General features: G+C 43.4%; 1 protein-coding gene across 2 annotated transcripts in view; it reads right to left on the bottom strand.

Annotated features, from left to right (window-relative positions):
- Positions 1-9,696, bottom strand: part of CRB1 (crumbs cell polarity complex component 1) — a 144,305-nt gene that overhangs the window by 9,990 nt on the left and 124,619 nt on the right. The gene's annotated exons all lie outside the window — the stretch shown is intronic.

Here is a 9,696-nt window from a genome sequence, read left to right as displayed (position 1 = left end):
TCCCATGCAGTTTCTCTTCTGGTTTTGCAAGGTGTAAAAGAGGGTAAGGTAGGATGTGCCTGTTTTCATCAGAGAAATATTGAAGAGTATGGAGTTATGTGTCCCCTGAGCCAAGGAGATAAGTAACTATATAACCTTGAGAAGACATCTGAAGGCAGCCCTGTATAGTTTTATTATCATCTTATTATATTGGAAACCACCCAGAGTGGCTGGGACAACCCAGTCAGATGGGTGGGCTATAAATAATAACATTATTATATAGTATTGAACAAGACAATCCCTGTTTTCATTGGAGAAATGTTGGAGGGTATATAGTCCTCACAGATTCCTGTGGGCATGGGGAGGGATTAAGACAGGCATCCCCAAACTCAGCCCTCCAGATGTTTTGGGACTACAATTCCCATCATTCCTGACCACTGGTCTTGTTAGCTACGGATGATGGGAGTTGTAGTTCGGAAACATCTGGAGGGCTGAGTTTGGGGATGCTGGGATTAAGAGGTTTGTAGTGTAGATCAGTGTTGGTTCCAGTTTTTCTTTGGAGAGGGGTCACAACAATGTCCTTGGATAGGTAAAAAGGTAAAGGTAAAGGACCCCTGGACTGTTAAGTCCAGTCAAAGGTTACTATGGGGTTGCGGCGCTCATCTTGCTTTCAGGCCGAGGGAGCCAGCATTTGTCCACAGACAGCTTTCCAGCCATGTGGCTAGCATGACTAAACTGCTTCTGGCATAATGGGATACCATGGTGGAAGCCAGAGCTCACGGAAACACTGTTTACCTTCCCACCGCAGTGGTGCCTATTTATCTACTTGCACTGGCGTGCTTTCAAACTGCTAGGTTGGCAGGGGCTGGGACAGAGCAACGAGCTTACTCTGTCACAGGGATTTGAACCGCTGACCTTCTGGTGGGCAAGCCCAAGAGGATCAGTGGGTTAGACCACAGCGCCACCCATGTCCCTTGGATAAGATGCCCTGTTTAAATTAATTAATTAAAAGGACTGGAAGAGTCTTGCAGTTCTTGATTTAAAAGGGGCACTTTGGACCTGAATAAATCATTGGAAATGCATGGAAAGAAGCAACAGAATAGGTGCTTATATAGGCAGATGTTAAGACCATCCTTATTTTTGAGGGAACGTCCCTACCAATTTTATTTATTTAGTTTATTATTAATTAACAAAATTTATATACCACTTGATTATAAGAAAACCTCAATGTGGTTTATAAAACACAAAAACTGTGGGCCAGCCACCTTCTTTTCTGTATAATGTCCTTGTCCTTGGGCAAAACCAGCTCCCTCGGCCTGAAGCGAGATGAGCGCCACACCCCATAGTCAAGTTTGACTGGACTTAACCGTCCAGGGGTCCTTTACCTCATACGTAAGACCAGGAGCCAATAACTTGCTTGCTTGTCACTCCTAAAATTTGACTAGTATTCATGTAGAATGCAGATTCTCTTTAAAGTGAAAAATGAACTGGTAGGCTACAGAGCTTCCTGTTATGTACAGGTATGGAAGGACAGAGGAAACCTATTCCATTATAAGTAGTTAACATTTTTGAATGATTAAGCTAAACATAGCCTTTTGAATGGTTACAGTATTATGATATGAAGTAACAAAACCCTGGGTCTGCATCGTACTCCGCCAAATTTGGAGACTGTCGGGATTTAAATGCACACAAAATACATTGAATAATAATAGCTAATTAATAATAATAACCTTAATCACAAAAATGCTCTTATCACGCACTGCTTTTTCACCCCACCTACAAGTTCTGGTGGACCTAGTTGAATCTTGCTCCCCTTTTAATTATTGAAATTTGAAGTGGTGCCTCTGGACTAGAGGGAGTTTTTCTCTTTGCCTGTTTTTGAAAGGAGATGGCATGGGGCAAGGGCAGAATTACAAAAGAAAGATGCACATGGCCAACGGAGGGAGAGGATGAGCCCAGGAAGTAGTTATTCAGTCCTTGACACCTTTTTAAGTCAGTATGATAATTACTCAGGAATAACTGCATAAGGATGACTATGCAAATGGGGAATAAATTATTCATGAGGCAGTGGGCATTTATTATTGTAATTTAAGTGTCATTAGGACATGTTCACATAACTAACACTTGCGGTTAATGAATATATTAAGTAATCTCTGAAAGGCAAATTCGGTGAGAATCCCAAACTCTTTCACTTACAGTGTTTTAGTTGCGCTGAATTTGATATTGCTGATGTGTGCCACACTCATTCATGTTTTCTATTGTTGTTGCTGTTAGGTGTGTAACGTTGTGAGGAACGGTTGAGAGAGTTGGGCATGTTTAGCATGGAAAAGAGGAGACGGAGAGGAGATACAATAGCCATCTTCCAATATCTCAAGGGCTGTCACATGGAAGATGGAGCAAGCTCTGAAGGTAGGAGCCAAACCAATGGATTCAAGTTACAAGAAAAGAGATTCCGGCTAAATACCAGGAATAACTTTCTGACGGTAAGAGCTGTTTGACAGTGGAACAGATGCCCTTGGGAGGTGGTTGAACTTCCCTCCTCTGGAGGTTTTTAAAGCAGAGGTTGGATGGCCATCTGTCATGGATGCTTTAGTTGAGATTCCTGCATTGCAGGCGGTTGTACTACTAGAGGACCTTTGTCGTCCCTTCCAACTCTGATTCTATGATTCTAACTTGCCCCAAAGGCTAAAATAATACTATGCAGCAGACCTTGCAAAAGTAATGTGTGGGCTATTGTTAGCTACCAAGAGAGTAAGGAAGAAGAGGGCCCATAACATTTTAAGTCTGTGCCATATGGACCATTCCTGTGTGCCACACTTTTCAAGCAGGCTTGTTTGAGCAGGTACAGGAGCACCTGCTCAAAAGTGCAGTCCATATTAGCTCTGCACAGTGACTAAACCAAGTACATGATGGGAATGGGAACTTGGAACATCACCTCTTCCAGTAGCGTGGGGTGTGATACTCTTCCACGTGGTCTAGTGTGAGTCCAGTCTAAATTTATTGGGCGTGTTGTCGCCTCTCCAATTTGGAGAGATCCTGTTCCTTTGGATTCTACCAAACTGAACATGTTGCTGTCACCTGAACCTCAGAATGATAACTGAGAGACTGGCATTTGATATGGGGGAATACAGTGGTCATTCATGGCCGTATGAATGTTGCTTGGGGGAAATCAGATGTCTACAGCGAGCCTTGTCATGGCAGCCCCCAAGGATGCCAGCTGCTGGTTCCAGATTTATATGAGTGCTACCTCATTCATTCTAATGGAGGAAGCAGGTGTATGCGTGCATTCTTCTACATGAGTGGATTTTCTATTCCTCCACTATGACTGTTTAGGGAAGTTTTTGATGTTTGATATTTTATTGTGTCTTTAATATTCTGTTGGGAGCCGCCCAGAGTGGCTGGGGAAACCTGGCCAGAAGGGTGAGGTACAAATAATAAAAAATAAGGTTGTTGTTGTGATGATGATGATGGCGATGAGTGGGGGAGGCAGCATGCACAAGAAATCCATTTGAACATCCAAGCCCAAGTCCCTAAGTAAAACCCTAGGCCAGCCTAGTAGGGTGTGTTGAATTTTTCAACTTTCCAATTCCCAAAATGAGGATTGCAAAAAAAAAAAAAGAGGTTGTAACATGACTTGGGACTTCAAAATATACTTGGTAAACTAATATAGTTTTGCTTGGTAAGTAAAATGTGTGTAAAATTGCACAGAAATCATTAAAACTGATTGCCAAGTACTTGCAGTTATAGTCTATATTAATATTTTCACTATTATCCAAATTGGTGGCCATCACTATATTTTGTGGGACCAGGTTACTTGAGGGACCGCCTTATTCCTTACATGCCCAGTAAATCTCTGTGGTCTGTGGAAGAGTTTATCATGCAAGTTCCAAAGATCTCAGAAGTCTGCTCTGCAGTAACTTGGAGCAGGGTTTTTGTGTGGCTGCCCCAGTTCTGTGGAACAGCATTCCTCTCATGATACAACAGGTGCCCATCACCTGCACTTTCGGTAAACAATTGAAGACGTTTTTGTTCCAAAAGCTTTCCCAGATAGATAAATGGGTCTTTACCACGGGTGTCTACTTTGGAAGTTTTGTTTCAAATGCATTTGCATTTTTTTTTTCAATTATCTTGAGTGCACATTGCCTTGAGATGGTTGTTTTGAAGGTGATTAGTCAATCAATCATACTTATAATAACTATGTTGAGTGTGAAGAATTATCTGCCTGGATCTCCCACAATTGAGCGTTGTTTGATTAAACTGGTTCTCATATCAGGAGAGAGGGAGAAGCTTTTCTCCCTACATACCATGTATCACACCGGAAACGGTGATCCTGGCTTGTGAACCCTTCCTATAATTTTGAAGGGAAATGTCACCAGTCCACTTTAAATTCTTAAATGGCAATGCTTCAGCAGCCAGCCATTTTTTTTAGGAAATGCGTGGAGTGTTTATTCCTTTATTGTAAATGGAGCTTTAAACTGCAAGCCTTTATAAGTCTACTCAGAAGTAAGTCCCACTGTATTTAATGGAGCTTACTCCTAGGTAACTGGGTAAATGCTGTGCAGCCTTACACTATAATAATAATAATATTTATTATTTGTACCACGCCGATCTGGCTGGATTTCCCCAGCCACTCTGGGTGGCTTCCAACAAGATCAAATACATTAAAATATCACACATTAAAAGCTTCCCTACACAGGGCTGCCTTCAGATATTTTCTGAATGTCAGGTAGTTGTTTATTCCCTTGACCTCTGATGGGAGGGCGTTCCACAGGGAGGGACCACTACTGAGAAGGCCCTCTGCCTGGTTCCCTGTAGCTTTGCTTCTCGCATTGAGGGAACCGCCAGAAGGCCCTCAGCGCTGGATCTCAGTGTCCGGGCTGAATGATGGGGGTGGAGACGCTCCTTCAGGTATACAGGACCGAGGCCGTTTAGGGCTTTAAAGGTCAGCACCAACACTTTGAATTGTGCTCGGAAACGTACTGGAAATGCACTACAACCCTAAGCATTTTTACTCAGAACTAAGTCCCACTGAGTGAAATAGGATTTACTCAGGTGTGGTCCTGAACAGTTCCTCCTCCTCCAATTATTATTATTATTATTATTTATTATATTATTATTATTATTATTATTTGTATCTCATCTTTCCCCCCGGCAGAGACTCAAGGCAACCTACAGCTAAAATTCCATTCCATTTATCCGTTGAAGGTGTCGTACACAATCCCTTTCCTCGCACAATTTTTCTTTACAACAATCTTGTGAGGTAGGTTGTGATTTGCTCAAGGTGACCAATGTATATTTTTGTGCGGGCCATCAGATGCTGGAGAAACCTCTTGATGTAGAATAGAATGTCCCTATTTTCATTGGAGAAATGTTGGAGGGCATGTGTAACACATTGCAGTAATCTAACCTGGAGGTTACTAGAGCAGAGCTGACAGTAGTTAGGCTATCCCTGTCCAGACAGGGGCACAGCTTGGCCACCTGAGTCAAACGATTCAGAGGTATGGGAGAACTGAATTATTTACTCACTTGGGCCAGTGGCGGAGGAAGGCTCTGCGCTACCCGGGGCGGGGAAAGGAAACAACCCAGGGGTGGGGTGCCGTGACGTCACATTGTGACATCACGATGGGGTGCCTGCTGCCGCTTCCGCAGCCCCCTTTTAAGCCGCAGATTAAAAAGGCGCTCGTGGGGCTGCTGAGCGTGATCGGCGGCTCCCTGCCGATCGCACACGGCAGCACCACGAACCGCCTTTTTGCTCTGTGGCTCAAAAGGGGACCGCGAAAGCTGCGGTCCAACGACGGAGTGTGCCTGCGCGAAATGTCGTGCAGGCACACTCCATTGTCGGGCCGTGTGCTGCTGCTCCCGGGGTGACGGAGGGAGCGGCAGCGTGTGGGAGTGGCGGGAGGGGCTGCCGCTTGTCACCCCCACACACTGCCGTTCGCTCCGTTGCCCCGGGAGCAGCAGCACCGCACACACCATGCGCTGCTGCTCCCGGGGCGACGGAGCAAGTGGCGGCGTGTGGGGGTGACAAGTGGCGGCCCCTCCTGCCACTCTACACCGCTCGCTCCATCGCCCCGGGAGGGCTGCCGCTTGTCACCCCCCTCCCCTGGCACCCACCGCCCCCCCTAGCGACGCCCCTGACTTGGGCAAAGTATACAACTTCAACAGTTATGATATTGTTGCTGACTCAGGATAGCAATTGAGTCAGGTACCTATTGTTCTGATGCACTCTTCTTTTAGCTTTTGGTGGGTGACTGGGGGGAGGGAAATGAGGAAGAAAGAGAAATTAAAATTTAAGCAGATAAAAATCCCAAGCGGTTTCTCTTTTTCTGATGACATTTGGTGAAATCAAAATAGCAGGCACCAAATGTATTCTGGAAATGAAGGCTTTCTGTCCTCAGGGAGGGCGGATGATAGTCTCCTTACTTGGAAGACACCGGTCTCGGGAGATGTTTAAGCAATCGCACACCTCAGGGGTTGGGGGGAGTGAACTTTCTGGGTAGCAGATTCCCAACGCACATGAAGCAAATGAGAAGGCAGGCAACAGCACAAACAAAAATGCAAAAGGGATGTAACATGACAAAGGCAGAAGGTTTATTGTTATGTACAAAGACAGGGAAGCTAAGTGCATGCAGATGCCCACACAGACACACAATGTAGCTGAAAAATACACATTCACAAAGAGAGGACAAACAAGCATGTGTGAAGAAGATGCTCTTCTTGATGACAAGGTGGTTAAAGAAAGCGACAGTCTGCAGGGTTGCATTGAAAACACTAGTATTAATAGCATGTATACAGTTCAATAAGAAGAGAATGCTGCTTTTCAGTATTGTGTTAGTGATCACATAAGACACATCATACGTATACAGTTTCCCTCCGAAATCAGGCTCCTAGCTCTGCACAAATATTCAGAGGGTTATTTATACGCTCCGTGTCTATCTTATATGGTTTTTGTGCTTGATCTATTTTTCATCTCGTGAAATAGCAGCACAGTATGCAAGGGAAATGCCCCTGAGAGTTCAAAGTTTCCAAATTCCATGTTTCCTTATACCAACCTAAAATGCATCCTGCTTTTGTAGATCCCTTTGTGGTGCTTAGCTCTCGTTCAAGTTTCCATTCTTTTCCTTATGTGCCTCTAAAGAAATCTTATCTATGGCAATTAGCTCTGAGCTCTTTTGTAATGGATTTTAAAAACAGTATGCTTCAGCTATGACAATCTCTAAGGCAACCTTCTCCAACTGTGTGGGATGCCCTTCCCTCACAAATCCCAATGGGTTTCTGGCACCAGTGAAAAATGCATCTGTCTTATTTATTGCTGTATGTAATGTGGCATTATTTAATTTGTGGCAGTGCGCGCATATATATAATATATATATATAGTGCCAGAACTCACCATGAATGCTTTGCTTGTTCTCTTAAATGCCAATGGTGTCTACCTGACAGGTGCTGGAACTGAGTTCCTGCTGCAAAAAAATGCCCTGATTTTACGCGGATTGTGTATTTATTTAATAAATCTGTAACCCTACGCTTCCTCCCAAACAACAAGTGATAAAACTACAAAAAAAAATCTTTTGAAACAATTCCAATAAAGATGCAGGCCGGGAAAGATCTCAACTTAGAAGCCTTATGGGGAAAAGAAAGGTCTTCTGTAGGTGCTGGAAAGACAAGAGATAGCACACGTCTAATATTCAAGGGGAGTGCATTCCAAAGGGCAGGTGCCACAACACTAAAGACCCGATTCCTACATTACGTGGAAATGACTTCTTCAGGAGACTTGCACTGGCATAGCACAGCAATTGATTGGCTGGGAATATAAGGGGTGAAGAGTCTTTTAGGAATGAGGCAAACCCCCTTGCGAGGGCTGTGTAGTCTGAAAAGTGGTATACAAATAATAAAAAGTAAAAACGAAATCCTGGTGCCCTGGACTGCAACTCACATCAGCCTCTGCCAGCAAAAGGAGATGTGTTCCAAATATCTGGATTACACCTGTTTGGGGAGGGGCAGCCCAGTAATTGGTTTATATTATCAGTGGTGGCTGAGAGAACATGTTTTACTCAAGTGCACGAAACATGACTTTTTCCATTCGTAAGAACTTCAGGGCATTGGTGGTACATTTGTTCTTTGGTACACAGCCAAATTGTGGTTTGGGGTGGGAAGAGGAAGGGGGATTTATCATTTAATTAAAGAATTAATTCAATAATAAATAAGCTAGTTATCTCCTGGTTTTGCTCCGGCACTAGCAGACATTATTATTTTGATTAAAATTTATATACTGCCTTCGTCTGAAGTCGCAGGGTGGTTTTTAAAAGTTTCATAGGATTATTAAATTGATTGCTTTGTACCAAAAAGGACTTATATTTGCTTTGGTTGCAAATTGCTTAACAATAAAATCACAACATCATTAAAACAGATTTAAACAGTATAATGTATATGAAAGCTATATAATAATCTTATTATTTATTTTGCCACTGATCTGACTCTCCGGCCTCTTTGGTCTTGGATGTTACTGGACTACAATTTCATTATTCCTTTACTATAGACGAAGCTTGCTAGGGATGATGGGAATTGCAGCGAAAACATCCAGTGAGCCAAGGTTGAAGAACTCTGGCCTCCAAAGTTCTTCTCAACTCTTAATGTTCTATGGCTCTATTATGAGGCTAGCTTATTTCCATTGTTTTTACATTGTTTTCACACATATTTTATGGATTGATCTACTGGTGGATGCCAACCCCTTGGTTTCACGTGGAGTGGCCATCTACATATTACAGGCCCTGAAACTCAGGACCACCTTTTTGGCCAACTTCCCCTAGCCTTAGTCTTATGTATATTCCCCAACATGGAGACTGTCGTCACGCCTGCTAGTGCTTTTATTTTTATTTTTATTTATTTGTTTTAACCTGTTCGATTTTACTCCAATTGTTTTAACTGTTGTATTCTCTGTATAATCATGTCAGGCTACTGCCTGGTCTTTTACTATGTGCTATGGCCATAGGGCTAATGCAATAAATAAATTGATTGATTGATCTTTTAAACATTTTCTGTATTTACTGATACAGTCATACCTCGGGTTATGTTCACTTCGGGTTGCATACGCGGCCACCCAGAAGTACTTACTTCCGGGTTTCGCTGGGTGAGCATGCGCAGAAGCGTTCTGCACGGTTTTGCGCATGCGCAAAATCACCCGCTCGGGTTACAGACTTTTCGGGGTGCGAACGGCACCCCAGAATGGATCTGGTCCGTAACCCAAGGTACCACTGTACCATGATTATAGCACTACCTAACATGTTTCGAATATCCACAATTTTGTGGGAAAGCGCTATACAAATGGGAAGTATTGTAATCCAAACTGCTAAGCAAATCCAGAGCAAAAAGAAGATGCATATATTCTTTTGAAATATCAAAAACTTGCTTTAGGGATGTTTGCTTTCATCTCACATTTAAAGCTGAACTGCACCAAGAAGCATGAATCTACTTCACAGCCTCTCCATCGGAATCAGGGCACCAAATAATGCACATTTTAAATATGCTCAAAATGTTAGAGAAACGGAATCAGCATGTGATTATGGTTACCCTCGCTGTTCTGATTCCCAGCCTAGCTGTGCTGTTTGGCCGATCTTCCATTGTGCTCTGACAGCTTTAAAAACGACGCCCCAATCTGACTGCTAGTAGTCGTCCTGTTCCCCCCACTCCACTGCTGGGTCGTCATCCATGCGCAGAATG

The sequence above is a fragment of the Lacerta agilis genome, chromosome 6 (genome assembly GCF_009819535.1).
Source record: "Lacerta agilis isolate rLacAgi1 chromosome 6, rLacAgi1.pri, whole genome shotgun sequence".
NCBI classification, from domain to species: Eukaryota; Metazoa; Chordata; class Lepidosauria; order Squamata; family Lacertidae; genus Lacerta; species Lacerta agilis.
The sequence above is the reverse complement of the archived record's forward strand: the minus strand, read 5'-3'. Positions and strand labels throughout refer to the sequence as shown.